At 42.8% G+C, this 26,149-nt stretch overlaps 1 protein-coding gene across 7 annotated transcripts in view; it reads left to right on the forward strand.

Moving 5' to 3' along the window:
- The window catches only part of LOC134338213 (adhesion G protein-coupled receptor B2-like), a 1,212,788-nt gene that overhangs the window by 722,451 nt on the left and 464,188 nt on the right, over positions 1–26,149 (forward strand). The gene's annotated exons all lie outside the window — the stretch shown is intronic.

Genomic DNA, 26,149 nt, shown 5'->3' on the forward strand with positions numbered 1-26,149 from the left:
AAGATGAGGAGGAATTTCTTTAGACAGAGAGTGGTAAAGCTGTGGAATTTGTTGCCACAGGCAGTTGTGGAGGCTAAGTTAAGGTAGAGTTTGATAGATTCTTGATTGGTCAGGGCATGAGGGGATATGGGGAAAAGGCAGCAGATTGGGACTGAGAAGGAAAATGGTTCAGCCATAATGAAATGGCAGAGTAGACTTCACTGGCCAAATGGGTTAATTCTACTCCTTTACCCTATGGTCTTGTGATCTTAGTTAATCTATTAAGCAGTGCATCTTTGGACTGTGGGAGGAAACCAGAAGATCCAGAGAAAGCCCATGCATTCCATGGGGAAAACATACAAACTCCAAAAGGCAAAGGAGCAGATTTAGGCCATTCATCCCATCAAGTCTGTTCCACAATTTCATCATTATCCCTCTCAACCGCATTCTCCTGCCTTCTTCATGTAACCTTTGAAACCCTGATTAATCAAAGCCTAACAACCTCTGCCTTAAATATACCCAATGAACTGGCCTGCTCAGCCATCAGCAGCAATTCATTCCACAGATTCAGTACCCTCTTGCTGAAGAAATTTTCCTCATCGCTTTTCTAAATAGATGTACTTCTATTCTGAGGCTCTGTCCTCTGGTCTAAACTCCACCAGTATAGAAAACATACTCTCCACGTCCACTCTATCTCGGCCTTTCAATATTCAATTAGTTTCAATGAGATCCCCTTTCACTCTTCTAAACTGTAGTGAGTACAGGCCCAGACCCATCAAATGTTCCTCATATGTCAACCCTTTCATTGTGGGATCAATTTCATGAGCATCCTCTGGACCCTCTCCAATGCCAGTACACCTTTTCTTAGATAAGGGGCCCAAACCTGCTCACAATACTTGAAGTGTTGTTTAACCAATATCTTAAAATGCTTCAGAATTCCACCCTTGCTTTCATACTCTAGTCCTTTCAAAATGAATACCAACATGTATTTACATTCTTTACCACAAACTCAACCTGCATGTTAACCTCTAGTGGATCCTGCACACAGACTCTTAAGTCTGTTTGCCTTTCTGATTTTTTAATTTAATCCTTGTTTAGAAAATAGCCCACACCTTTATTCCTTGTAGCAAAGTACATTTCCCATGTGCTTCAGACACTATATTCCATCTGCCACTTTCTCGCCCATTCGTCCAATCTGTCTAAGTCCTTCAGGAACATCCTGCTTCCTCAACACTACCGTCCTCTCCACCTATCTTCATTTTGTCTATAAACCTGGCCACAAAACCATCAATTCCTTCATCCAAATCATTGACATATAATATGAAAAGTAGCAATTACAATACCACTGATCACTGGCAGCCAACCAGAAAAGGCTCCCTTTATTCCCACTTTTTGCCTCCTGCCAGTCAGCCAATCTTTTCTACAAGTGAGTATCTCTCTTATAATACCACGGGCTCTTACCTTATTAAGCAGTTTCATGTGTGGCACATTGTCAAAGGCCTTTTGAAAATCCAAATAAACAACATTCACCAACACTTATTTGTCTATCCTTCCTCAAAAAATTCTGACAGATTTGTCAGGCAAGATTTCCCCTTAAGGAAACCATGCTGACTTTGGTCTATTTTATCATGTGCCTCCAAGTACCCTGAAACCTCATTCTTAATAATATACTTCCAACCACTAAACTCAGTCTAACTAGCCTATAATTTCCTTTCTTCTGCATTGCTCCCTTCTTAAAGAATGGAGTGACATTTGGAATTTTTCCAGTGCTCTGAAACCATTCCAGAATCTATCGATTCTTAACAGATCATTACTAATGCCTCCACAATCTCTTCATGCTTCTCTGCCAAAATTCCAGTGTTCATTCCAATTACATTTAGACCTTTCAACTTCCCAAGCACCTTTTCCTTAGTAATAGTAATGACATTCACTCCTGCGTCCCGATGCTCTCACGTTACTGGCATTCTGCTAGTGTATTCTACAGTGAAGACTAACTCAAAATACTTATTAAGTGCATCTGCTATTTCTTTGACCCATTACTACCTCTCCAGTGTGATTTTCCAGTGGTTCGATACCTACTTTCATCCCTTTTTACTCTATATATCTGAAAAATCTTTTTGTACCCTCTTTTATAACATTGGTTAGCTTACCTTAATATTTAATCTTTTCTCTCTTTATGGCTTTTTAGTTAACTTCTGTTGGTTTTTAAAAGCTGCCCAATCCTATACCTTCACACTAATTTTTGCTCTATTATATGCCTTCTCTTTTCCTTTTATGCTGCTTTTGACTTCCCTTGGCAGCCACAGTTGCCTTGAGAATACTTATTCATCTTTAGGATATATCTTTCCTGCGCCTTCCAAATTACTCCCAGAAATTCCAGCTATTGCTGTTCTGCTGTCATCTCTGCTGGTGTCCCTTTCTAATCAACTTCGGCCACTTCCTGTTTTATTCTTCTGTAACTCCCTTTACTCCACTTTAATACTATTACTTCCAATTTTTGCTTCCTTCTCAAAAAGCGGGGTGAATTCTATCATATTATAATCACTTACTCCTAAGCTTTCCTTAACCTTAAGCTCCCTAATCAAATCTAGTTCAGTACATAACACCCAATCCGGAACTGACGTTCCCCTAGTTGATCCAAACAGAAGCTGCTTTAAAAAGCTATCTGGTAGGAATTCTACAAATTCTTTCTCTCAGGATCCAGTACAACTGTGATTTTTTCCCACTCTACCTGCATATTCAAATTCCCCATGACTATCACAACATTGCCCTTTTTACATGCCTTTTCAATCTCCCATTGTAATTTGCAACCAATATCCTGGCTACTGTGTGGTGGTCTTTATATAACTCCCATTAGGGTTTTTTTACTTGGAGTATTGTGTGCAGTTTTGGTCCCCTAATCTGAGGAAAGACATCCTTGCCATAGAGGGAGTACAAAGAAGGTTGATTCCTGGGATGGCAGGACTTTCATATGATGATAGACTGGATCAACTAGGCTTGTACTCATTGGAATTTAGAAGATTGAGGGGGGATCTTATTGAAACGTATAAAATCCTAAAGGGATTGGACAGGCTAGATGCAGGAAGATTGTTCCCGATGTTGGGGAAGTCCAGAACGAGGGGTCACAGTTTGAGGATAAAGGGGAAGCCTTTTAGGACTGAGATTAGGAAAAACTTCTTCACACAGAGAGTGGTGAATCTGTGGAATTCTCTGCCACAGGAAACAGTTGAGGTCAGTTCATTGGCTATATTTAAGAGGGAGTTAGATATGGCCCTGTGGCTAAAGGGATCAGGGGGAAGGCTGGTGCAGGGTTCTGAGTTGGATGATCAGCCATGATCATACGGAATGGCGGTGCAGGCTCGAAGGGCCGAATGGCCTCATCCTGCAACTATTTTCTATGTTTCTATGTTTTAAGCTTCAGTTTCTCAGCTCTACCCACAAGGATGTTCCAATCCTATGTCACCTCTTTCTGAGATTTTGATTTCATATTTTACAAACAGAGCCTCCCCACCCCTTCTTCCTACCTGCCTATCCTAATGGTATAACACATACAATACTGCGCAAAAGTCTTAGGTACATATATATAGCTGAGGTTCCGAAGACTTTTGCACAGGATTGCAGTAATTTAATGTATTGCACTGTACTGCTGCCAGAAGATAAAAAACTCACGACATATATGAGTGATGATAAACCTGATCAAGGACAGACGAAATCTCAATGGCTCTTCACACGGCTTTAGACCACCTGGACAACACAAACACCTACATCAAGATGTTGTTCATCGACTATAGCTCAACATTTAGTACCATCATTCCCACGATCCTGAATGAGAAGTTGTAGAACCTGGGCCTCTGTATCTTCCTCTGTAATTGGATCCTTGACTTCCTAACTGGAAGACCACAGTCTGTGCGGATTGGTGATAACATCTCCTCCTCACTGACGATCAACACTGGTGTACCTCAGGGGTGTGTGCTTAGCCCACTGCTCTACTCTCTGAATACACATGACTGTGTGGCTAGGCATAGCTCAAATACCATCTACAAATTCTGATGATACAGCTATTGTTGGTAGAATCTCAGGTGGAGACGAGAGGGTGTACAGGAGTGAGAAATGCCAACTAGTGGAGTGGTTCCGCAGCAACAACTTGGCAGTCAACGTCAGTAAGACGAAAGAACTGATTGTGGACTTCAGGACAGGTACAACGAAGGAACACATTCCAATCCTCATGGAGGGATCAGAAGTGGAGAGAGTGAGCAGCTTCAAGTTCCTGGGTGTCAAGATCTCTGAGGATCTAACCTGGTCCCAACCTATCAATGTAGTCATAAAGAAGGCAAGTTCTTTTTTAGGAGCTTGAAGCGATTTGGCCTGTCAACAAATACACTCAAAAACTTCTATAGTTGTACCGTGGAGAGCATTCTGACAGGCTGCATCACTGACTGGTGTGTGTGGAGGAGACGGGGGCGGGGGGCTACTGCACAGGACCGAAAGAAGCTGCAGAAGGTTGTAAGTCTATTCAGCTCCATCTTGGGCACTAGCCTACAAAGTACCCAGGACATCTTTAGGGAGTGGTGTCTCAGAAAGGTAGAGTCCATTATTAAAGACCTCCAGCACCCAGGGCTTGTCCTTTTCTCACTGTTACCATCAGGTAGAAGGTATAGAAGCCTAAAGGTACACACTCAGCAATTCAGGAACAGTTTCTTCCCCTCTGCCATCCGATTCCTGAATGGACTTTGAAGCTTTGGACACTACTTCACTTTTTTAATAATACAATATTTCTGTTTTTGCACATTTTAAATAATCTATTCAATAGACATAATTGATTCACTTGTTTATTTATTATTATGTTTTATTTTATTTATTGTTTATTTTTCTCTCTCTGCTAGATTATGTATTGCTTTGAACTGCTGCTGCTAAGTTAACAAATTTCACGTCACATGCTGGAGATAATAAACCTGATTCTGATTCTGATTCTGATTGGGTCTCTATTGTGAACTGAGAATGGGAAGGGGGCAGGAAGAGGAGAATCATGGTTGGGAAAAAGGGAAGGGAGAGGGGAGGTTAGCACCAGAGAGACATTCTGTAGTCATCAATGAGTGAAATATTTGGATTCAAATAAACTTTCCTGGTGTCTCAGGGCTGGGTGTGTCTGCACACGCACCACCCCCTGACCCTGCCCCTGCCATTTCTTCTCTGCCACATGTACCACAGCTGTTACGTGGTGCTGCCTCCTGACCACTTCCAACATCCTTTGCTCTCACCAGATTTACAAACCTACTCTCCACTCCACGTTGACAAGACAGCATTACACAGAAGTCTTTGGCATCTATCTATTTATACAGTACCTGCCTGAAACTTTTGCACAGTATTGTATACTGGGATGTTGAACTCCCAACTATGATCTTCTTTCAGCCACAACTCAGCGATGACCATAACATCATACCTGCCAATCTTTAAATGAGGTTCTGTTATAAGATGGCACTGATGATGCCCAGCAAGTATTTATAGGCAGCAGAAAACAAAACAAAGGATACTAATATATACCATGTTAATAATTTATTAATAATGATCAACACAAACAATGCTAACAATGGTGAGACGAGCAAAGGGTGGTCGAGGCAAACAGAGGCAGATTGAAAGCACAGATGCAGGCAAGGCATGGTCATGGTAAGTGGAGTTGGGGTCAAAGCAGAATCGTTGTGTCCCCAAGAGCAATGGAAAGTCCTGATTTAAATGCCTGGCTGAATTGGAAACATCAGGTATGGGCCAAATCGTGGCAGTGGGGTCCAGACCCTGAGAGCAAGGAATGGCCAGATGTTTGGACAACTTAAACACTGGGCCAGATCGGAAAGGTCAGGGCGTCGGGACTGGAGGTGAGACGAGGGCCAGTTCTACTCACTGATCTGCGACTTTTACTCATCTCCAGCTGAAATGCAGTTCCGGCTGTAGTGAGGTCTGGCTTCACGGTTGTGGTCTCATAACATTTACTCAGTTTTGCGATGATCAGTGGCACTACCTGCACCAGCTGCAGTGCCGCCTGGCTTTGTGTCTGACATAAAACTCCATTCTGAAGCAGTGACGCCTGGCTTTGTGTCTGACATAAAACTCCATTCTGAAGCAGTGCCGCCTGGCTTTGTGTCTGACATAAAACTCCATTCTGAAGCAGTGACGCCTGGCTTTGTGTCTGACATAAAACTCCAGTTCTGAAGCAGTGCCGCCTGGCTTTGTGTCTGACATAAAACTCAATTCTGAAGCAGTGCCGCCTGGCTTTGTGTCTGACATAAAACTCCATTCTGAAGCAGTGACGTCTGGCTTTGTGTCTGACATAAAACTCCATTCTGAAGCAGTGACGTCTGGCTTTGTGTCTGACATAAAACTCCATTCTGAAGCAGTGACGTCTGGCTTTGTGTCTGACATAAAACTCCAGTTCTGAAGCAGTGACGCCTGGCTTTGTGTCTGACATAAAACTCCATTCTGAAGCAGTGACGTCTGGCTTTGTGTCTGACATAAAACTCCATTCTGAAGCAGTGACGTCTGGCTTTGTGTCTGACATAAAACTCCATTCTGAAGCAGTGACGCCTGGCTTTGTGTCTGACATAAAACTCCAGTTCTGAAGCAGTGACGCCTGGCTTTGTGTCTGACATAAAACTCCATTCTGAAGCAGTGACGTTTGGCTTTGTGTCTGACATAAAACTCCAGTTCTGAAGCAGTGCCGCCTGGCTTTGTGTCTGACATAAAACTCCATTCTGAAGCAGTGACGCCTGGCTTTGTGTCTGACATAAAACTCCATTCTGAAGCAGTGACGCCTGGCTTTGTGTCTGACATAAAACTCCATTCTGAAGCAGTGACGTCTGGCTTTGTGTCTGACATAAAACTCCATTCTGAAGCAGTGACGCCTGGCTTTGTGTCTGACATAAAACTCCAGTTCTGAAGCAGTGACGCCTGGCTTTGTGTCTGACATAAAACTCCATTCTGAAGCAGTGACGCCTGGCTTTGTGTCTGACATAAAACTCCAGTTCTGAAGCAGTGACGTCTGGCTTTGTGTCTGACATAAAACTCCATTCTGAAGCAGTGACGCCTGGCTTTGTGTCTGACATAAAACTCCAGTTCTGAAGCAGTGACGCCTGGCTTTGTGTCTGACATAAAACTCCAGTTCTGAAGCAGTGACGCCTGGCTTTGTGTCTGACATAAAACTCCAGTTCTGAAGCAGTGACGCCTGGCTTTGTGTCTGACATAAAACTCCATTCTGAAGCAGTGACGTCTGGCTTTGTGTCTGACATAAAACTCCATTCTGAAGCAGTGACGCCTGGCTTTGTGTCTGACATAAAACTCCAGTTCTGAAGCAGTGACGCCTGGCTTTGTGTCTGACATAAAACTCCATTCTGAAGCAGTGACGTCTGGCTTTGTGTCTGACATAAAACTCCATTCTGAAGCAGTGACGCCTGGCTTTGTGTCTGACATAAAACTCCAGTTCTGAAGCAGTGACGCCTGGCTTTGTGTCTGACATAAAACTCCATTCTGAAGCAGTGACGCCTGGCTTTGTGTCTGACATAAAACTCCATTCTGAAGCAGTGACGCCTGGCTTTGTGTCTGACATAAAACTCCAGTTCTAAAGCAGTGACGTCTGGCTTTGTGTCTGACATAAAACTCCATTCTGAAGCAGTGACGTCTGGCTTTGTGTCTGACATAAAACTCCAGTTCTGAAGCAGTGACGCCTGGCTTTGTGTCTGACATAAAACTCCAGTTCTGAAGCAGTGACGTCTGGCTTTGTGTCTGACATAAAACTCCAGTTCTGAAGCAGTGACGTCTGGCTTTGTGTCTGACATAAAACTCCATTCTGAAGCAGTGACGTCTGGCTTTGTGTCTGACATAAAACTCCATTCTGAAGCAGTGATGCCTGGCTTTGTGTCTGACATAAAACTCCATTCTGAAGCAGTGACGTCTGGCTTTGTGTCTGACATAAAACTCCATTCTGAAGCAGTGACGTCTGGCTTTGTGTCTGACATAAAACTCCAGTTCTGAAGCAGTGACGCCTGGCTTTGTGTCTGACATAAAACTCCAGTTCTGAAGCAGTGACGTCTGGCTTTGTGTCTGACATAAAACTCCAGTTCTGAAGCAGTGACGCCTGGCTTTGTGTCTGACATAAAACTCCATTCTGAAGCAGTGACGTCTGGCTTTGTGTCTGACATAAAACTCCATTCTGAAGCAGTGACGTCTGGCTTTGTGTCTGACATAAAACTCCATTCTGAAGCAGTGATGCCTGGCTTTGTGTCTGACATAAAACTCCATTCTGAAGCAGTGACGTCTGGCTTTGTGTCTGACATAAAACTCCAGTTCTGAAGCAGTGACGCCTGGCTTTGTGTCTGACATAAAACTCCAGTTCTGAAGCAGTGACGTCTGGCTTTGTGTCTGACATAAAACTCCAGTTCTGAAGCCATTTGCTTACTTTTATTTTTTTTTGCTCTCTGCACTTTGGGTGTTTGATGGCCTTTTTTAAATAGATTCTTTTGGGAGTTCTTTGTTTTCTGGTTGCCTGTAAGGAGACAAATGTTTAGGTTGTATACTGTATACATACTTAGATAACAAATATACTTTGAACTTTGAGCTACCTTATTCCGTATACGGTTTGCATTAAAATATAACACCTTCAGTCCTGTATTCATCACTCCTTTTAATTTTGGCCCCCAGTTACACTTTAACTCATCTCACTAACTGCACTTTTGCTCTATCACCTGTCTATCCTTCATCGCAGTCTTGATAAACCAACTGCCCCATCCTCAGCCATATCAGTCCAATTCCTATCTCCCTGCCAAACTAATTGAAACCCTCCCCAACAGCTCCAGTAAGCCTACCCATGGGGATGTTGCTGCACCTTGGGTTCAGTATAACTCATCTTTTTTTGTACAGGTCATAGTATACCTTCTCTAGCAGAAATCCCAATAATCCAAAAATCTGAAACTCTGCCCCTATACCAATTCCTCAGCCACGCATTCACTTGCCAAACCATTACATTCATACCCTCAGTGGTATATGGCACAGGCAGCAACCCAGGCATTGCTACCCTGGAGGTCCCGCTTTTCAACTTTCTACCTAATTCCCTATATTCTCTCTTCAGGACTTCCTCACCTGTCTACCTATGTCATTGGTTCCAATATGTACCATGACTTCCAGCTGTTCACCCTCCCCCTTTAGAATACTGTGGACCCAATCTGAGAAATGTCTGACCCTGCCCCCTGGAAAGCAAAATACCATCAGGGAATCTCTTTCACATCCATGGAATCTGCTCACTAATTATGGAATTCCTTGTCACTACTGCACTCCTCCACACTCCTTCCCTTCTGAGCCACAGAGAGGTTCAGTGCCAGCGATCAGGTCACTGTGGCTTCCCCCTGGTAGTTCATTCCCCCCCTCCATACTATTGAAAGTGGTATACATGATTGTGGGGGTTGGCGCAGTGTCTTCCGTTTCCCTTTCCACCTCCTGACAGTCACCCAGGTACCTGCCTCCTGCAACTTGGGAGTGTCAACCTTCCTGTAGCTCCCATCTATTACCTTCTCATTTTCCTGTATAACCCAAAGGTCATCCAGCTGCAGTCCCATTTCCTTATAGTTCCCAAGGAGCTGCAATTCAGTGCACTTTGTGCAGATGTGGTTATCAGGGAGGTGGAAGTCTCCCAAAGTTCCCACATCTCACACAAGGAACATACCACTAACTGTGGACCCATTCTAGCTGAGTACTAACAGAAAAAAAAACTTACTAGAAGTTTAACTGGAACCTTCGAGTCCTGAAAGGCCCCAAGCTCTTTTTATACCTTTACCTGCAAGGTAATGTCATACGTTAGAATATTTAGTTCCCAATCTCAGTCACCATATAATTGTATCTCTTTAATGGCTATTAAATCAAATCCGTTTATCTCCATAGAATCTGCCTTTTGTTTCAAATGCTTTATATATTAAGATAAAGTAGATTTGATTTTAAATCTTTATTACCATTACTTTTTCTAATTACACTGATTTGCTGACACATCTTTACTGTTAAGGTCACTGAGTCTCTTTGTTCTGTTTATCATTACTGAAATTCTTACTCTGCTCAGTGTCCTTGGTTTTTTGTTAAAGTTATTAACTTTCCTCTTGCTTAAACTGTTCAGAATGAAGCTCTATAATCAGTCCAACTCAACAGATTTACCAGAACAGTGGGCCCTGCTGAAAGAAACAGAATGTAAAAAGCTGCTGATGTTGGAAAATTAAAAGAAAAACCAAAAACACCGAGGATGCTCAAACAGATCAGCAGAATCTGTGCAGAAAGAAACAGGTTTAATGTTTCATGGTGATAGTCCTTCAATGGAACTGCAACTTTATCTATTGACCTGAATGTTAACTTTGTTTCTCTCGCTGTAGACGCTTCCTGATCTGATGGTCATCCCCTTCATTTTAATGTTTATTGGTTTCAGCAGGATCCATTTGAATTCAATAGTTCTTTCTTTCCTTTCAGTATCCCCTTCCCTACCCATCCCCAACCCACCTGACAAAATCTGTTTGAAACTTTGCCAATTTGGGAAAGGCTCAGGCAACACCTCAGAGGTTTTAAAAGTTCTGCATTTTGATTTCAACCCTAACCCATCAAAGTTTCTCAGCTAAACCTCATACTTAGCTCTGCCAATCTGTTTGTTTCCTGGATTCTGCCCTACCCCAAAACCTTCCCCACCATACCACACACCCCAAACCACCCCCAACTCCAAAGATAGGAAAATTTTGGCTCTAGGTATAACTCATTCTGGGAAACAAGATTGTTTCTACTATTTTGTGAGAGAACACGGGCTTTTCTACGCCCAGTACACTAAGCTGTTTCTTCAAGTCCTGCAGAGGAGGTCAGATTGGTCATTGTAGTGGGACCTATTGAGATGGATCATTCATGCCTCCTGTGTGTGGCTGAATCCTGATGAAAGTTCCTCAGCCCTGTCTTTCACCTGCATTCTGTCCCGTTATTTGACATGAGGATGCTTAGAAAGCCCAATCGGCCTGTTGATTTAATTGTCCAAATCTGGTATAACTGTTCGTGCAGCATGAGGAATTTTGATTTGCATTAATTTTGCAATCTATAAGCCTTCCCCTGATCTTATTACTGTGGAGAATACGAATCTATTGCACTCCAGCTAGGAAATATGTCAATAGATCATCAGTTTAACTGTTCATACTCACAATGAGTAACACAGTTGTATCAAATTATCCTAGAAATATAGAGCACAGAAATGGGCCCTATTGGCCTGCCTCATCTAAGCCAATCAGGATGTCTATCTATGCTAATCACATTTGCCTGTATTGGGCTTGTTCCAGAAGTTCACCACTCTCTGTGTTTAGAAACCCTCAGATCATTAAATTCCACCTCCTCACCTTAAGCCAGTAATCTAGATACACCAGCCTTAGAAAAAAGACTATCTACCTCTTTTGGTCTCTAAACTATATGACACACAATTTAAAGACCAAATTCAGATTTTTTTTCACCTTTCCTCAATAACTTTGCAAAATTAGAATCAGGATTAGATTTATTATCGCTGGCATATGTTGTGAACTTTATTAACTTAGCAGCAGCAGTTAAACGCAATACATAATATAGAGGAAAGAAAAAATAAAGTAATAATAATAATAAATAAGTAAATCAATTACAGTATACTTATATTGAATAGATTAGAAATTGTGCAAAAAACAGAAATGATATATATTAAAAAAGTGAGGTAGTGTCCAAGGGTTCAATGTCCATTTAGGAATTGGATGGCAGAGGGGAAGAAGCTGTTCCTGAATCACTGAGTGTGTGCCTTCAGGATCTGTACCTTCTACCCAATGGTAACAGTGAGAAAAGGGCATGTCCTGGGTGCTGAAGGTCCTTAATGGACACTGCCTTTCTGAGACACCCTTTCTTGAAGATGCCCTGGGTACTTTGTAGGCTGGTACCCAAGATAAAGCTGACTAAATTTACAACCTTCTGCAGCTTCCTTCAGTGCTGTGCAGTAGCCCCTCCCCCATACCAGACAGTGATACAGCCTGTCAGAATGCTCTCCACAGTACATCTGTAGAAGTTTTTGAGTGTATTTGTTGTCATACCAAATCTCTTCAAACTCCTAATGAAGTATAGTCACTGTCTTGCCTTCTTAATTACTGCTTCGATAGGTTGGGACCAGGTTAGGTCCTCAGAGATCTTAACACCCAGGAACTTGAAACTGCTCACTCTCTCCACTTCCGATTCCTCTTTGAGGATTGGTATGTGTTCCTTCATCTTACCCTTCCTAACGTCCACAATCAGCTCTTTCATCTCACTGACGTTGAGTGCCAGGTTGTTGCTGCGGCACCATTCCACTAGTTGGCATTATCTCACTCCTGTACGCCCTCTCGTCACCACCTGAGATTCTACCAACAATGGGTGTATCGTCAGAAAATTTATAGATGGTATTTGAGCTATGCCTAGTCACACAGTCATGGGTATAGAGAGAGTAGAGCAGTGGGCTAAGCACACACCCCAGTGTTGATCGTCAGCCAGGAGGAGATGTTATCACCAATCCACACAGACTGTGGTCTTCCAGTTGGGAAGTTGAGGATCTAATTGCAGAGGGAGGTACAGAGGCCCAGGTTTGTGGGAATGATGGTATCAAATGCTGAGCATAGTCAATGAACAGCATCCTGACATAGGTGTTTGTGTTGTCCAGGTGGTCTAAAGCCATGTGAAGAACCATTGAGATTGCTTCTGCCATTGACCTATTGTGGCGATAGGCAAATTGCAATGGGTCCAGGTCCTTGCTGAGGCAGGAGTTCAGTCTAGTCATAACCAACCTCTCAAAGCATTTCATCACTGCTGATCCTGTAATTCATGTAGAGGCATAAATTGGATTATGCTAGCATGGTTGTTACATCAAAGTGGGAAATAATACTGAGTCAGGTTAAGAGATCCAGAAATATGAATTCAAATCTCTTCTGAGCAGCTTAGGATTTTAAATTCATATTGATAACATTAGTGTGGATTGAAAAAGTTCATATCTCCAGTGAAAACATTTAAACTAATAGACTATCATTAAAAGCACGAGGTTCTTTTACCAACAAGATCTATGTCCCCAGAAATACTTGATGCCCCTTGATTTTTTTGAATCCAGAAGTCAATTGACCCAGCCTTTAACGTACTCAGTGTTTAATGGCCAAATCTGAACAGTTCGTTTGCCTCCTGGGTAACCATCCCTGCCCCTAACATCTTGTAATGTTTACAACCAGGACTCCAGCTAAGTAATCCAGAACCAAAATTTTTTAGACACTGACTGTTACCGTGGATGTGGTTGCCCAGAATGTCATACAGCACCATCCACTCCCACATGCTGTAGTTATGAGACACTACTAACCACGCCATTTTTTAAAAATTTCTTATGACAGTTGAACATCCATGCCAACTTTCAGTCTCAACCCCCGCACTTTCTTCCCCATAATGTATTCACTCCTATATACAAATCAATTCCGACCTGATTCTCCTACCAACTACCTACGCTAGGAGCAAATTAACCTACTAACCAGCATCAGAGAGGAAACTGGTACAGCGCTTGATGTCGAAAATAACTCATGTCAGTGGAGCTGAGAAATGATAGCTCTGCCTGTTGCACACATCTTGATTAAGGGTCTCCATAGATGCTGCCTAACTTGCTGCATTCCTGCACCATTCTGTGTGTGTTCCCACATCCTCTCTTACATATCCAAGTTTCATTTTCACTTGATGTTGTTTTTAGCTAATTAATTGGAGTATACTCTCCAATTTACAAAGTAAGTTAATATTTTGCAGCCATTTATTTAGGCTACTCACCTATTGCAAAGAGCAGGAAATGGAGAAATACTGAATAACTACCCAGTCTCAAGCTGCCTTGTGCTGCTTTCTAGTCTAGCACCACTTCTCTGCTCTCACTGCTTCCCTGTATTTTTTAGGGCTCTCTTTATATTCTCTATTTGTCCATTCAACAAATGTTGCTTTCATGTTCCTATATTGCTATTGATTATTTGTAGCAATTTGGTAATAAATTTCACTCATTCTGTGATAAGGGAAAATAATGTACAGTTTAGTTCTCAGCGCTGGTTTGAGCGAGAATATTGGGATATTTTATCTGATCTCTTTCCCTCAATCAATTTCTCTTGTATTCATATTAGTGTTAATTGCAAAATGTTTTAGTTTTGGACTCTTGCTTGATTAAGAAGAATTAATAACAATGACAACTGAAATTAGCTATTTAGAGAACTTGGTTAACACCAGTCATTGAAAGTGGGCATGCAGGTACAGCAGGCGGTGAAAAAGGCAAATGGTATGCTGGCATTTATAGCGAGAGGATTCGAGTACAGGAGCAGGGACGTACTACTGAAGTTGTACAAGGCCTTGGTGAGACCACACCTGGAGTATTGTGTGCAGTTTTGGTCCCCTAATCTGAGGAAAGACATCTTTGCCATAGAGGGAGTACAAAGAAGGTTCACCAGATTGATTCCTGGGATGGCAGGACTTTCATATGAAGAAAGACTGGATGAATTGGGCTTGTACTCGTTGGAATTTAGAAGATTGAGGGGGAATCTGATTGAAACGTATAAGATCCTAAAGGGATTGGACAGGCTAGATGCAGGAAGATTGTTCCCGATGTTGGGGAAGTCCAGAACGAGGGGTCACAGTTTGAGGATAGAGGGGAAGCCTTTTAGGACCGAGATTAGGAAAAACTTCTTCACACAGAGAGTGGTGAATCTGTGGAATTCTCTGCTACAGGAAACTGTTGAGGCCAGCTCATTGGCTATATTTAAGAGGGAGTTAGATATGGCCCTTGTGGCTACGGGGGTCAGGGGGTATGGAGGGAAGGCTGGGGCGGGGTTCTGAGTTGGATGATCAGCCATGATCATAATAAATGGCGGTGCAGGCTCGAAGGGCCGAATGGCCTACTCCTACACCTATTTTCTATGTTTCTATTACAGTATGGCAGTGTATGTTGACATTCATCAACTGTTGCACTTTTTATGAATACCAAAGTGACTTCCTTTTATTGCAGGTCATTATTTATTTTTCAGATTCTGTTATCCTACATATATTCCAATAGGTAGAGCATATATAAAGAGAGCAATACAACATGGATTCAAGCCCTTCAGCACAGTCTGTGCCAACCAAGTTGCCCACCCAGCTCATTCCAATTTCCTGCATTCAGCCCATATCCCTCTTGGCACTGCCTCCTCCATGTATCTATCCAGTACTTCTTGAATTATACTGGTATACCTGTCTCAAAGACTTCCTCTGACAGCTCATTTCTGATACTCACCTCTCTCCCCATGGCCTCAATCTTTCCCCTCTCACCCTAAACCTCTGGCTCCTAGTTTTGGATTCGTATACCCTGGGAAAAAGACTATAACTTTCCATCATATCCATGCCTCTCAGTCATAGGATCATCTGGGGCTGTGGGAGTTTGGGATAGTTCCTCTGTGTTTTGACAGTCAAAGCAAGCATTGAGATCATCTGGAAGTGAAGCCCTGTTGTTGCCTATATCGCTTGACTTAACTTTATAGGAGGTGACCATAGTTCAAAACACAGAAGCAACCACCACACACAGCACACAGCACATATAATGATGATAGCAAGAAGAACATACAGTTACAAACAAAATAATAACATAGCCTGAGTGCCTCGGTGTCACGACCTGCAAATTGATGGGGCATGAATATCATCTTGGACTCTCATTTCTGCAGAGCAAGCCCATAGAAGTTCCTCAGTACATGTTCGTGCAGCCATAGAAGAATGTACTCTAGCTTGTCTCCCACTGAGCGAATACTGGAAGGCAGTTCCAATGGGAGGGGACAGCCTCCAATCCAGTGTAGAATACAGTAGCACACAGCCAGCTCCAGCATCTCCTTCCTCGGCAGCCAGAATAGGCAACCCTGAGGCACAAATGAGGCCTGGCCTGGATCACAACCAAGGCCATGCAGCTCCCCCACCCTCGGTCTTAGCAGTGAACCGCTGAATCAGACTGGTAGTACTCTACATTACCAATGTCCATGTCCACCTGCAATGCTGCTTTGAATGAACTATGTACTTGTACTCCCTGGTGTCTCTGTTCCTTTAAACTCCACTGTACCCTTCCATTCATTGTAGAAGTCCTTCACTCAATTGACTTTTCAAAATGCATTGCCTCAAAGTTATCTGTATTAAAATCCATTTGCCACTACTCAGCCCACTTCCTTAACTGATCAAGACCTCCCTTTAATCTCTGATAACATCTTTCACTATCAACACCAATCCCTAAATTTCTTGTCTTTTGCAAACTTACTGATCAAGCCTTGAGCATTTGCATCCAAATTATTTATACGAATAATAAATAACAAGGGTCCAAACACTGGCTTGAGGAGCACATCACAAGTTACCAACCTCCATTCCAAGAAACATCCTTCAACCACAGCCCCAGCACTGAGCTGATTTTGATTCCACCTAACCAGCTCTCCTTGGATTCCATGGGATTGATCCTTCTGGACCAGGATCTGGAAGGACCTGGTCGAAGACACTGCTGAAGTCCAAACAGCCAATGTCTGCTGCCATATCCCAGAACACAGAACATAGAAAACTACAACACAATACAGGCCCTTCAGCCCACAAAGTTGTGCCAAACATGTCCCTACCTTAGAAATTACTAGGCTTACCCATAGCCCTCTATTTTTCTGAGCTCCATGTACCTATCCAAAAGTCTCTTAAAAGACCCTATCGTATCTGCCTCCACCACCTTCACCGGCAACCCACATGCACTTACCACTCTCTGCGTAAAAAAACTTACCCCTGACATCTCCTCTGTACCTACTTCCAAGCACCTTAAAGCTATGCCCTCTTGTGCTAGCCATTTCAGCCCTGGGAAAAAGCCTCTGACTATCCACAGAATCAATTTCTCTCATCATCTTATACACCTCTGTCAGGTCACCTCTCATCCTCTGTCACTATAAGGAAAAAGGCTGAGTTCACTCAACCTATTCTCATCAGGCATGCTCCCCAATCCAGGCAACATCCTTGTAAATCTCCTCTGCACCCTTTCTATGGCTTCCACATCCTTCCTGTAGTGAGGCGACCAGAACTGAACACAGTACTCCAAGCCGGGTCTGACCAGGGTCCTATATAGCTGCAACATTACCTCTCGGCTGTTGAGCTCAATGCCACTGTTGATGAGGACCATTGCACCATATGCCTTCCTAGCCACAAAGTCAACCTGCATAGTAGCTTTGAGGGTCCTATGGACTCGGACCCCAAGATCCCTCTGATCCTCCACACTGCCAAGAGTCTTACCATTAATACTATATTCTGGCATCATATTTGACCTACCAAAATGAACCACCTCACACTTATCTGGGTTGAGCTCCATCTGCCACTTCTCAGCGCACTTTTGCATCCTATCGATGTCCCACTGTAACCTCTGACAGCCCCCCACACTATTCACAACACCCCCAACCTTCGTGTCATCAGCAGATTTACTAACCCATTCCTCCACTTCCTCATCCTGGTCATTCATAAAAATCACGAAGAGAAGGGGTCCCAAAACAGATCTCTGAGGCACACCACTGGTCACTGACCTCCATGCAGGATATGACCTGTCTACGACCACTCTTTGCCTTCTGTGGGCAAGTCAATTCTGGATCCACAAAGCAATGTCCCCTTGGATCCCATGCCTCCTTACTTTCTCAATAAGCCTTGCATGGGTTAACTTATCAAATGGCTTGCTGAAATCCATATACACTGCATCTACTGCTCTACCTTCATCAATGTGTTTAGTCACATCCTCTAAAAATTCAATCTGGCTGGGAAGGCACAACCTGCCTTTGACAAAGTCATGCTGACTATTTCTAATGCCTCTCCAAATGTTCATAAATCCTGCCTCTCAGGATCTTTTCCATCAACTTGCCAACCACTGTACTATAACTTACTCATCCTCATCTACTGTTTTTGTTATTTCTTTGGAAAACTCAAAATGTCAAACGCGACAACCCCCACACAAAGCTGTGCTGCCTCCACCTTTGGACAGTGTTTGTTTGTCTAAGGTAGATCCTGCCACTCAGAATCTCCCTGGTAATTTTTCCATTACTCATGTCAGACTGATTGGCTCATAGTTCTCTGGCTCGTACTTGCTCCCTTTCTTAAACAATGGAACAATTTTAGCCACTTTCCAGCATTCAGGACCTTCACTCATGACTAATGATGAAACAAATTTCTCTGCATGCACCTTCACATTTTGTCTCTGGTCTCTCTCAAAGTCCAAGGTTGCACACAGTCAGGCGCCATACTGGAAGGCTGCAAGTACCTCTTCCCTGGTAACATAAATGTTCTCCAAAATATTTCTATTTCTTTTCTTTATCTCTTGAGCAACTATTTTCTCATCAGTAAGAACGTGTTAAAAATTCCACCCATCCTCTGTGGCTCAAGACATTGGCTGCCCTACTGATCTCTACGAGGACCTACCTTTCTCTATAACCACTCATTTACTCTTAATATAGCTATAGACGTTTTAAGATTTTCTTATAACCTTACCTACCAGATCCATCTCATCCTCTTTTTTGCCCTCCTGATCTCTCTCTTAAGTATACCCTTTATCATTTTTATAGTTGTCAAAGTATTCACTTACTGCTGACCTACTAAACCCAATTCATATATACTTCCTACTTTTCTTGACCAAACCATCAATATCTCTCAACAACAACTTCCTTGGTAAATCTTGCCAGGTTGACCCTTCCACTTACAGGAACATACTGCCCCTGTAATCTTGATATCACAGTCTTAAAAGCTACTTATTCCTTTCCCTTCAAACAGGCACACCCAATCAACCTCAAATAGATTGTGCCTATTTCCTTCAAAATAAACCCTGTCGTAATTTAGGGCCCTAGACCGTGGACCAATTTATCCTTTTTCCTCACCATCTTAAAAATAAAATAATTCTCGTCACTAGAGCCAAAGTACTCCCTGTCACTTCAGCTGCTTGCTCTACCTTGCTCCCTAAGAGGATGTCTAGTACTGCATCTGATTAGGCTCTCAGTGTATTATTTCAGGAAATGGTTCACAATTTCCAGCTCTTCCTTGCTCTTAACGCTCAGTAACTCGGTCAATACCAATCATCTGCTCCACAAGTTCCCGCTAACGATTTTTCATGCAGCCACTCCGGAGAAAGTAACATACACAAAATGCTGGAGGAACTCAGCACTTTAGGCAGCATCTATGGAAATGAATGAACAGTTAATGTTGGTGGGCCAAGACCCTTCATCATTACTCCCTCTGGAATAAGCCTCTCCTTTTTGGTTCTAAGTTCTACTTGTATGGCCTCACTGGACTATTCCCCAAAGAATATAACCTCTAAGCACTTCCTTATCAAAATGACAATATACCTTCCTCCCTATACCTCTGTCACACTTGTAGCAACAATATGCTCAGTCACTGGACTGCCAGCCCTGAACTGTCAACCTTGTTTCTGGTATGACTATAGTCTCCCAGACCCTAGAATCACTCCACACTTGAATTCATCTGTCTTCCCTGTTGATCTTTGTACATTGACATTAATGCAACTTAAATGAGTATTTATTTTTCTCCCTTTACTGTGACTTTTGTTATCCTGATTACCAAACTTTCTCTTGCTGGCTACTGCTTTATCCTATCACTCGCTCTTGCTCAGAGTCCCAAACCCTTGCCTATCTAGTTTAAATCCTCCCACGTAGCATTAGCAAATTTTCTGGCAAGGATATTGGACCCTTTCTGGTTCAAGTGCAATCCACCTCTCTTATAACAGATGGCTTCTATCTCAGAACAGATTCAAATGGTCCAAGAACCTGAATCCCTGTCTCCTGCACTAGTTCTTCACCCATACATTCATCTGGCTTATCTCTACTTCTGACCTCACCAGCATGTGGGAGCAATCACCACTCTTGTTGCAGGCAGGCAGCATCCATTATCGGGGCCACCACCATCCAGGCCATGCGCTTTTCTCGCTGCTGCTATCAGGAAGAAGGTACACGAGTCTCGGGATTCACACCACCAGGTTCAGGAACAGATATTACCCTTGAAACAGACGGGACTACTTCACTCAATTTCACTTGCCCCATCACTGAAAAGCTGTTTTTTCCTATTTGCACATTTTGTTGTCTTTTGCACACTGGTTGTCCACCCTGTTTAGTGTGGTCTTTCATTGATTCCATTGTCCACCCTGTTTAGTGTGGTCTTTCACTGATTCCATTGTCCACCCCGTTTAGTGTGGTCTTTCATTGATTCCATTGTCCACCCTGTTTGGTGTGGTCTTTCATTGATTCTATTGTCCACCCTGTTTGGTGTGGTCTTTCATTGATTTTATTGTCCACCCTGTTTGGTGTGGTCTTTCATTGATTCCATTGTCCACCCTGTTTGGTGTGGTCTTTCACTGATTCCATTGTCCACCCTGTTTAGTGTGGTCTTTCATTGATTCCATTGTCCACCCTGTTTGGTGTGGTCTTTCATTGATTTTATTGTCCACCCTGTTTGGTGTGGTCTTTTATTGATTCCATTGTCCACCCTGTTTGGTGTGGTCTTTCATTGATTCCATTGTCTACCCTGTTTGGAGTGGTCTTTCATTGATTCCATTGTCCACCCTGTTTGGAGTGGTCTTTCATTGATTCCCTTGTCCACCCTGTTTGGTGTGGTCTTTCATTGATTTTATTGTCCACCCTGTTTGGTGTGGTCTTTCATTGATTCCATTGTCCACCCTGTTTAGTGTGATCTTTCATCGATTCCATTGTCCACCCTGTTTGGTGTGGTCTTTCACTGATTCCATTGTCCACCCCGTTTAGTGTAGTCTTTCATTGATTCCATTGTCCACCCTGTTTAGTGTGGTCTTTCATTGATTTTATTGTCCACCCTGTTTGGTGTGGTCTTTTATTGATTTTATTGTCCACCCTGTTTGGTGTGGTCTTTCATTGATTCCATTGTCCATCCTGTTTAGTGTGGTCTTTCATTGATTTTATTGTCCACCCTGTTTGGTGTGGTCTTTTATTGATTTTATTGTCCACCCTGTTTGGTGTGGTCTTTCATTGATTCCATTGTCTAACCTGTTTAGTGTGGTCATTCATTGATTTTATTGTCTACCCTGTTTAGTGTGGTCTTTCATTGATTCCATTGTCCACCCTGTTTAGTGTGGTCTTTCATTGATTCCATTGTCCACCCTGTTTGGTGTGGTCTTTTATTGATTTTATTGTCCACCCTGTTTGGTGTGGTCTTTCATTGATTCCATTGTCCACCCTGTTTAGTGTGGTCTTTCATTGATTCCATTGTCCACCCTGTTTAGTGTGGTCTTTCATTGATTCCATTGTCCACCCTGTTTGGTGTGGTCTTTCATTGATTCCATTTTCCACCCTGTTTAGTGTGGTCTTTCATTGATTTTATTGTCTACCCTGTTTGGTGTGGTCTTTCATTGATTCCATTGTCTACCCTGTTTAGTGTGGTCTTTCATTGATTCCATTGTCCACCCTGTTTGGTGTGGTCTTTCATTGATTTCATTGTCCACCCTGTTTGGTGTGGTCTTTCATTGATTTCATTGTCCACCCTGTTTGGTGTGGTTTTTCATTGATTTTATTGTCCACCCTGTTTGGAGTGGTCTTTCATTGATTCCATTGTCCACCCTGTTTAGTGTGGTCTTTCATTGATTCCAATGTCCACCCTGTTTAGTGTGGTCTTTCATTGATTTTATTGTCCACCCTGTTTGGTGTGGTCTTTCATTGATTCCATTGTCCACCCTGTTTGGTGTGGTCTTTCATTGATTCCATTGTCCACCCTGTTTAGTGTGGTCTTTCATTGATTTTACTGTCTACCCTGTTTAGTGTGGTCTTTCATTGATTCCATTGTCCACCCTGTTTAGTGTGGTCTTTCATTGATTCCATTGTCCACCCTGTTTAGTGTGGTCTTTCATTGATTCCATTGTCCATCCTGTTTAGCGTGGTCTTTCATCGATTCCATTGTCCACCCTGTTTAGTGTGGTCTTTCATTGATTCCATTGTCCACCCTGTTTAGTGTGGTCTTTCATTGATTTCATTGTCCACCCTGTTTGGTGTGGTCTTTCATTGATTCCATTGTCCACCCTGTTTGGTGTGGTCTTTCATTGATTCCATTGTCCACCCTGTTTGGTATGGTCTTTCACTGATTCCATTGTCTACCCTGTTTAGTGTGGTCTTTCACTGATTCCATTGTCTACCCTGTTTAGTGTGGTCTTTCATTGATTTTATTGTCCACCCTGTTTGGAGTGGTCTTTCATTGATTTTATTGTCCACCCTGTTTGGTGTGGTCTTTCATTGATTCCAATGTCCACCCTGTATGGTGTGGTCTTTCATTGATTCCATTGTCCACCCTGTTTGGTGTGGTCTTTCATTGATTCCATTGTCCACCCTGTTTGGTGTGGTCTTTCATTGATTTTATTGTCCACCCTGTTTAGTGTGGTCTTTCATTGGTTCCATTATCTACCCTGTTTGGAGTGGTCTTTCATTGATTCCATTGTCCACCCTGTTTGGTGTGGTCTTTCACTGATTCCATTGTCTACCCTGTTTAGTGTGGTCTTTCATTGATTCCATTGTCCACCCTGTTTGGAGTGGTCTTTCATTGATTCCATTGTCCACCCTATTTGGTGTGGTCTTTCACTGATTCCATTGTCCACCCTGTTTGGTGTGGTCTTTCATTGATTCCATTGTCCACCCTGTTTAGTGTGGTCTTTCATTGATTCCATTGTCTACACTGTTTAGTGTGGTCTTTCATTGATTTCATTGTCCACCCTGTTTGGTGTGGTCTTTCATTGATTCCATTGTCCACCCTGTTTAGTGTGGTCTTTCACTGATTCCATTGTCCACCCTGTTTGGTGTGGTCTTTCACTGATTCCATTGTCTACCCTGTTTAGTGTGGTCTTTCATTGATTCCATTGTCCACCCTGTTTGGAGTGGTCTTTCATTGATTCCATTGTCCACCCTATTTGGTGTGGTCTTTCACTGATTCCATTGTCCACCCTGTTTGGTGTGGTCTTTCATTGATTTTATTGTCCACCCTGTTTAGTGTGGTCTTTCTTTGGTTCCATTGTCTACCCTGTTTGGAGTGGTCTTTCATTGATTCCATTGTCCACCCTGTTTGGTGTGGTCTTTCACTGATTCCATTGTCTACCCTGTTTAGTGTGGTCTTTCATTGATTCCATTGTCCACCCTGTTTGGAGTGGTCTTTCATTGATTCCATTGTCCACCCTATTTGGTGTGGTCTTTCACTGATTCCATTGTCCACCCTGTTTGGTGTGGTCTTTCATTGATTCCATTGTCCACCCTGTTTAGTGTGGTCTTTCATTGATTCCATTGTCTACACTGTTTAGTGTGGTCTTTCATTGATTTCATTGTCCACCCTGTTTGGTGTGGTCTTTCATTGATTCCATTGTCCACCCTGTTTAGTGTGGTCTTTCACTGATTCCATTGTCCACCCTGTTTGGTGTGGTATTTCACTGATTCCATTGTCTACCCTGTTTAGTGTGGTCTTTCATTGATTCCATTGTCCACCCTGTTTGGAGTGGTCTTTCATTGATTCCATTGTCCACCCTATTTGGTGTGGTCTTTCACTGATTCCATTGTCCACCCTGTTTGGTGTGGTCTTTCATTGATTCCATTGTCCACCCTGTTTAGTGTGGTCTTTCATTGATTCCATTGTCCACCCTGTTTAGTGTGGTCTTTCACTGATTCCATTGTCCACCCTGTTTGGTGTGGTCTTTCACTGATTCCATTGTCTACCCTGTTTAGTGTGGTCTTTCATTGATTCCATTGTCCACCCTGTTTGGAGTGGTCTTTCATTGATTCCATTGTCCACCCTATTTGGTGTGGTCTTTCACTGATTCCATTGTCCACCCTGTTTGGTGTGGTCTTTCATTGATTTTATTGTCCACCCTGTTTAGTGTGGTCTTTCATTGGTTCCATTGTCTACCCTGTTTGGAGTGGTCTTTCATTGATTCCATTGTCCACCCTGTTTGGTGTGGTCTTTCACTGATTCCATTGTCTACCCTGTTTAGTGTGGTCTTTCATTGATTCCATTGTCCACCCTGTTTGGAGTGGTCTTTCATTGATTCCATTGTCCACCCTATTTGGTGTGGTCTTTCACTGATTCCATTGTCCACCCTGTTTGGTGTGGTCTTTCACTGATTCCATTGTCCACCCTGTTTAGTGTGGTCTTTCATTGATTCCATTGTCCACCCTGTTTGGTGTGGTCTTTCATTGATTCCATTTTCCACCCTGTTTAGTGTGGTCTTTCATTGATTGTATTGTCTACCCTGTTTGGTGTGGTCTTTCATTGATTCCATTGTCTACCCTGTTTAGTGTGGTCTTTCATTGATTCCATTGTCCACCCTGTTCGGTGTGGTCTTTCATTGATTTCATTGTCCACCCTGTTTGGTGTGGTCTTTCATTGATTTTATTGTCCACCCTGTTTAGTGTGGTCTTTCATTGGTTCCATTGTCTACCCTGTTTGGAGTGGTCTTTCATTGATTCCATTGTCCACCCTGTTTGGTGTGGTCTTTCACTGATTCCATTGTCTACCCTGTTTAGTGTGGTCTTTCATTGATTCCATTGTCCACCCTGTTTGGTGTGGTCTTTCATTGATTCCATTGTCCACCCTATTTGGTGTGGTCTTTCACTGATTCCATTGTCCACCCTGTTTGGTGTGGTCTTTCATTGATTCCATTGTCCACCCTGTTTAGTGTGGTCTTTCATTGATTCCATTGTCTACACTGTTTAGTGTGGTCTTTCATTGATTTCATTGTCCACCCTGTTTGGTGTGGTCTTTCATTGATTCCATTGTCCACCCTGTTTAGTGTGGTCTTTCACTGATTCCATTGTCCACCCTGTTTGGTGTGGTCTTTCACTGATTCCATTGTCTACCCTGTTTAGTGTGGTCTTTCATTGATTCCATTGTCCACCCTGTTTGGAGTGGTCTTTCATTGATTCCATTGTCCACCCTATTTGGTGTGGTCTTTCACTGATTCCATTGTCCACCCTGTTTGGTGTGGTCTTTCATTGATTCCATTGTCCACCCTGTTTAGTGTGGTCTTTCATTGATTCCATTGTCCACCCTGTTTAGTGTGGTCTTTCACTGATTCCATTGTCCACCCTGTTTGGTGTGGTCTTTCACTGATTCCATTGTCTACCCTGTTTAGTGTGGTCTTTCATTGATTCCATTGTCCACCCTGTTTGGAGTGGTCTTTCATTGATTCCATTGTCCACCCTATTTGGTATGGTCTTTCACTGATTCCATTGTCCACCCTGTTTGGTGTGGTCTTTCATTGATTTTATTGTCCACCCTGTTTAGTGTGGTCTTTCATTGGTTCCATTGTCTACCCTGTTTGGAGTGGTCTTTCATTGATTCCATTGTCCACCCTGTTTGGTGTGGTCTTTCACTGATTCCATTGTCTACCCTGTTTAGTGTGGTCTTTCATTGATTCCATTGTCCACCCTGTTTGGAGTGGTCTTTCATTGATTCCATTGTCCACCCTATTTGGTGTGGTCTTTCACTGATTCCATTGTCCACCCTGTTTGGTGTGGTCTTTCATTGATTCCATTGTCCACCCTGTTTAGTGTGGTCTTTCATTGATTCCATTGTCTACACTGTTTAGTGTGGTCTTTCATTGATTTCATTGTCCACCCTGTTTGGTGTGGTCTTTCATTGATTCCATTGTCCACCCTGTTTAGTGTGGTCTTTCACTGATTCCATTGTCCACCCTGTTTGGTGTGGTCTTTCACTGATTCCATTGTCTACCCTGTTTAGTGTGGTCTTTCATTGATTCCATTGTCCACCCTGTTTGGAGTGGTCTTTCATTGATTCCATTGTCCACCCTATTTGGTTTGGTCTTTCACTGATTCCATTGTCCACTCTGTTTGGTGTGGTCTTTCATTGATTCCATTGTCCACCCTGTTTAGTGTGGTCTTTCATTGATTCCATTGTCTACACTGTTTAGTGTGGTCTTTCATTGATTTCATTGTCCACCCTGTTTGGTGTGGTCTTTCATTGATTCCATTGTCCACCCTGTTTAGTGTGGTCTTTCACTGATTCCATTGTCCACCCTGTTTGGTGTGGTCTTTCATTGATTCCATTGTCTAACCTGTTTAGTGTGGTCTTTCATTGATTCCATTGTCCACCCTGT

The sequence above is a fragment of the Mobula hypostoma genome, chromosome 26 (genome assembly GCF_963921235.1).
Source record: "Mobula hypostoma chromosome 26, sMobHyp1.1, whole genome shotgun sequence".
Taxonomy (NCBI): Eukaryota; Metazoa; Chordata; class Chondrichthyes; order Myliobatiformes; family Myliobatidae; genus Mobula; species Mobula hypostoma.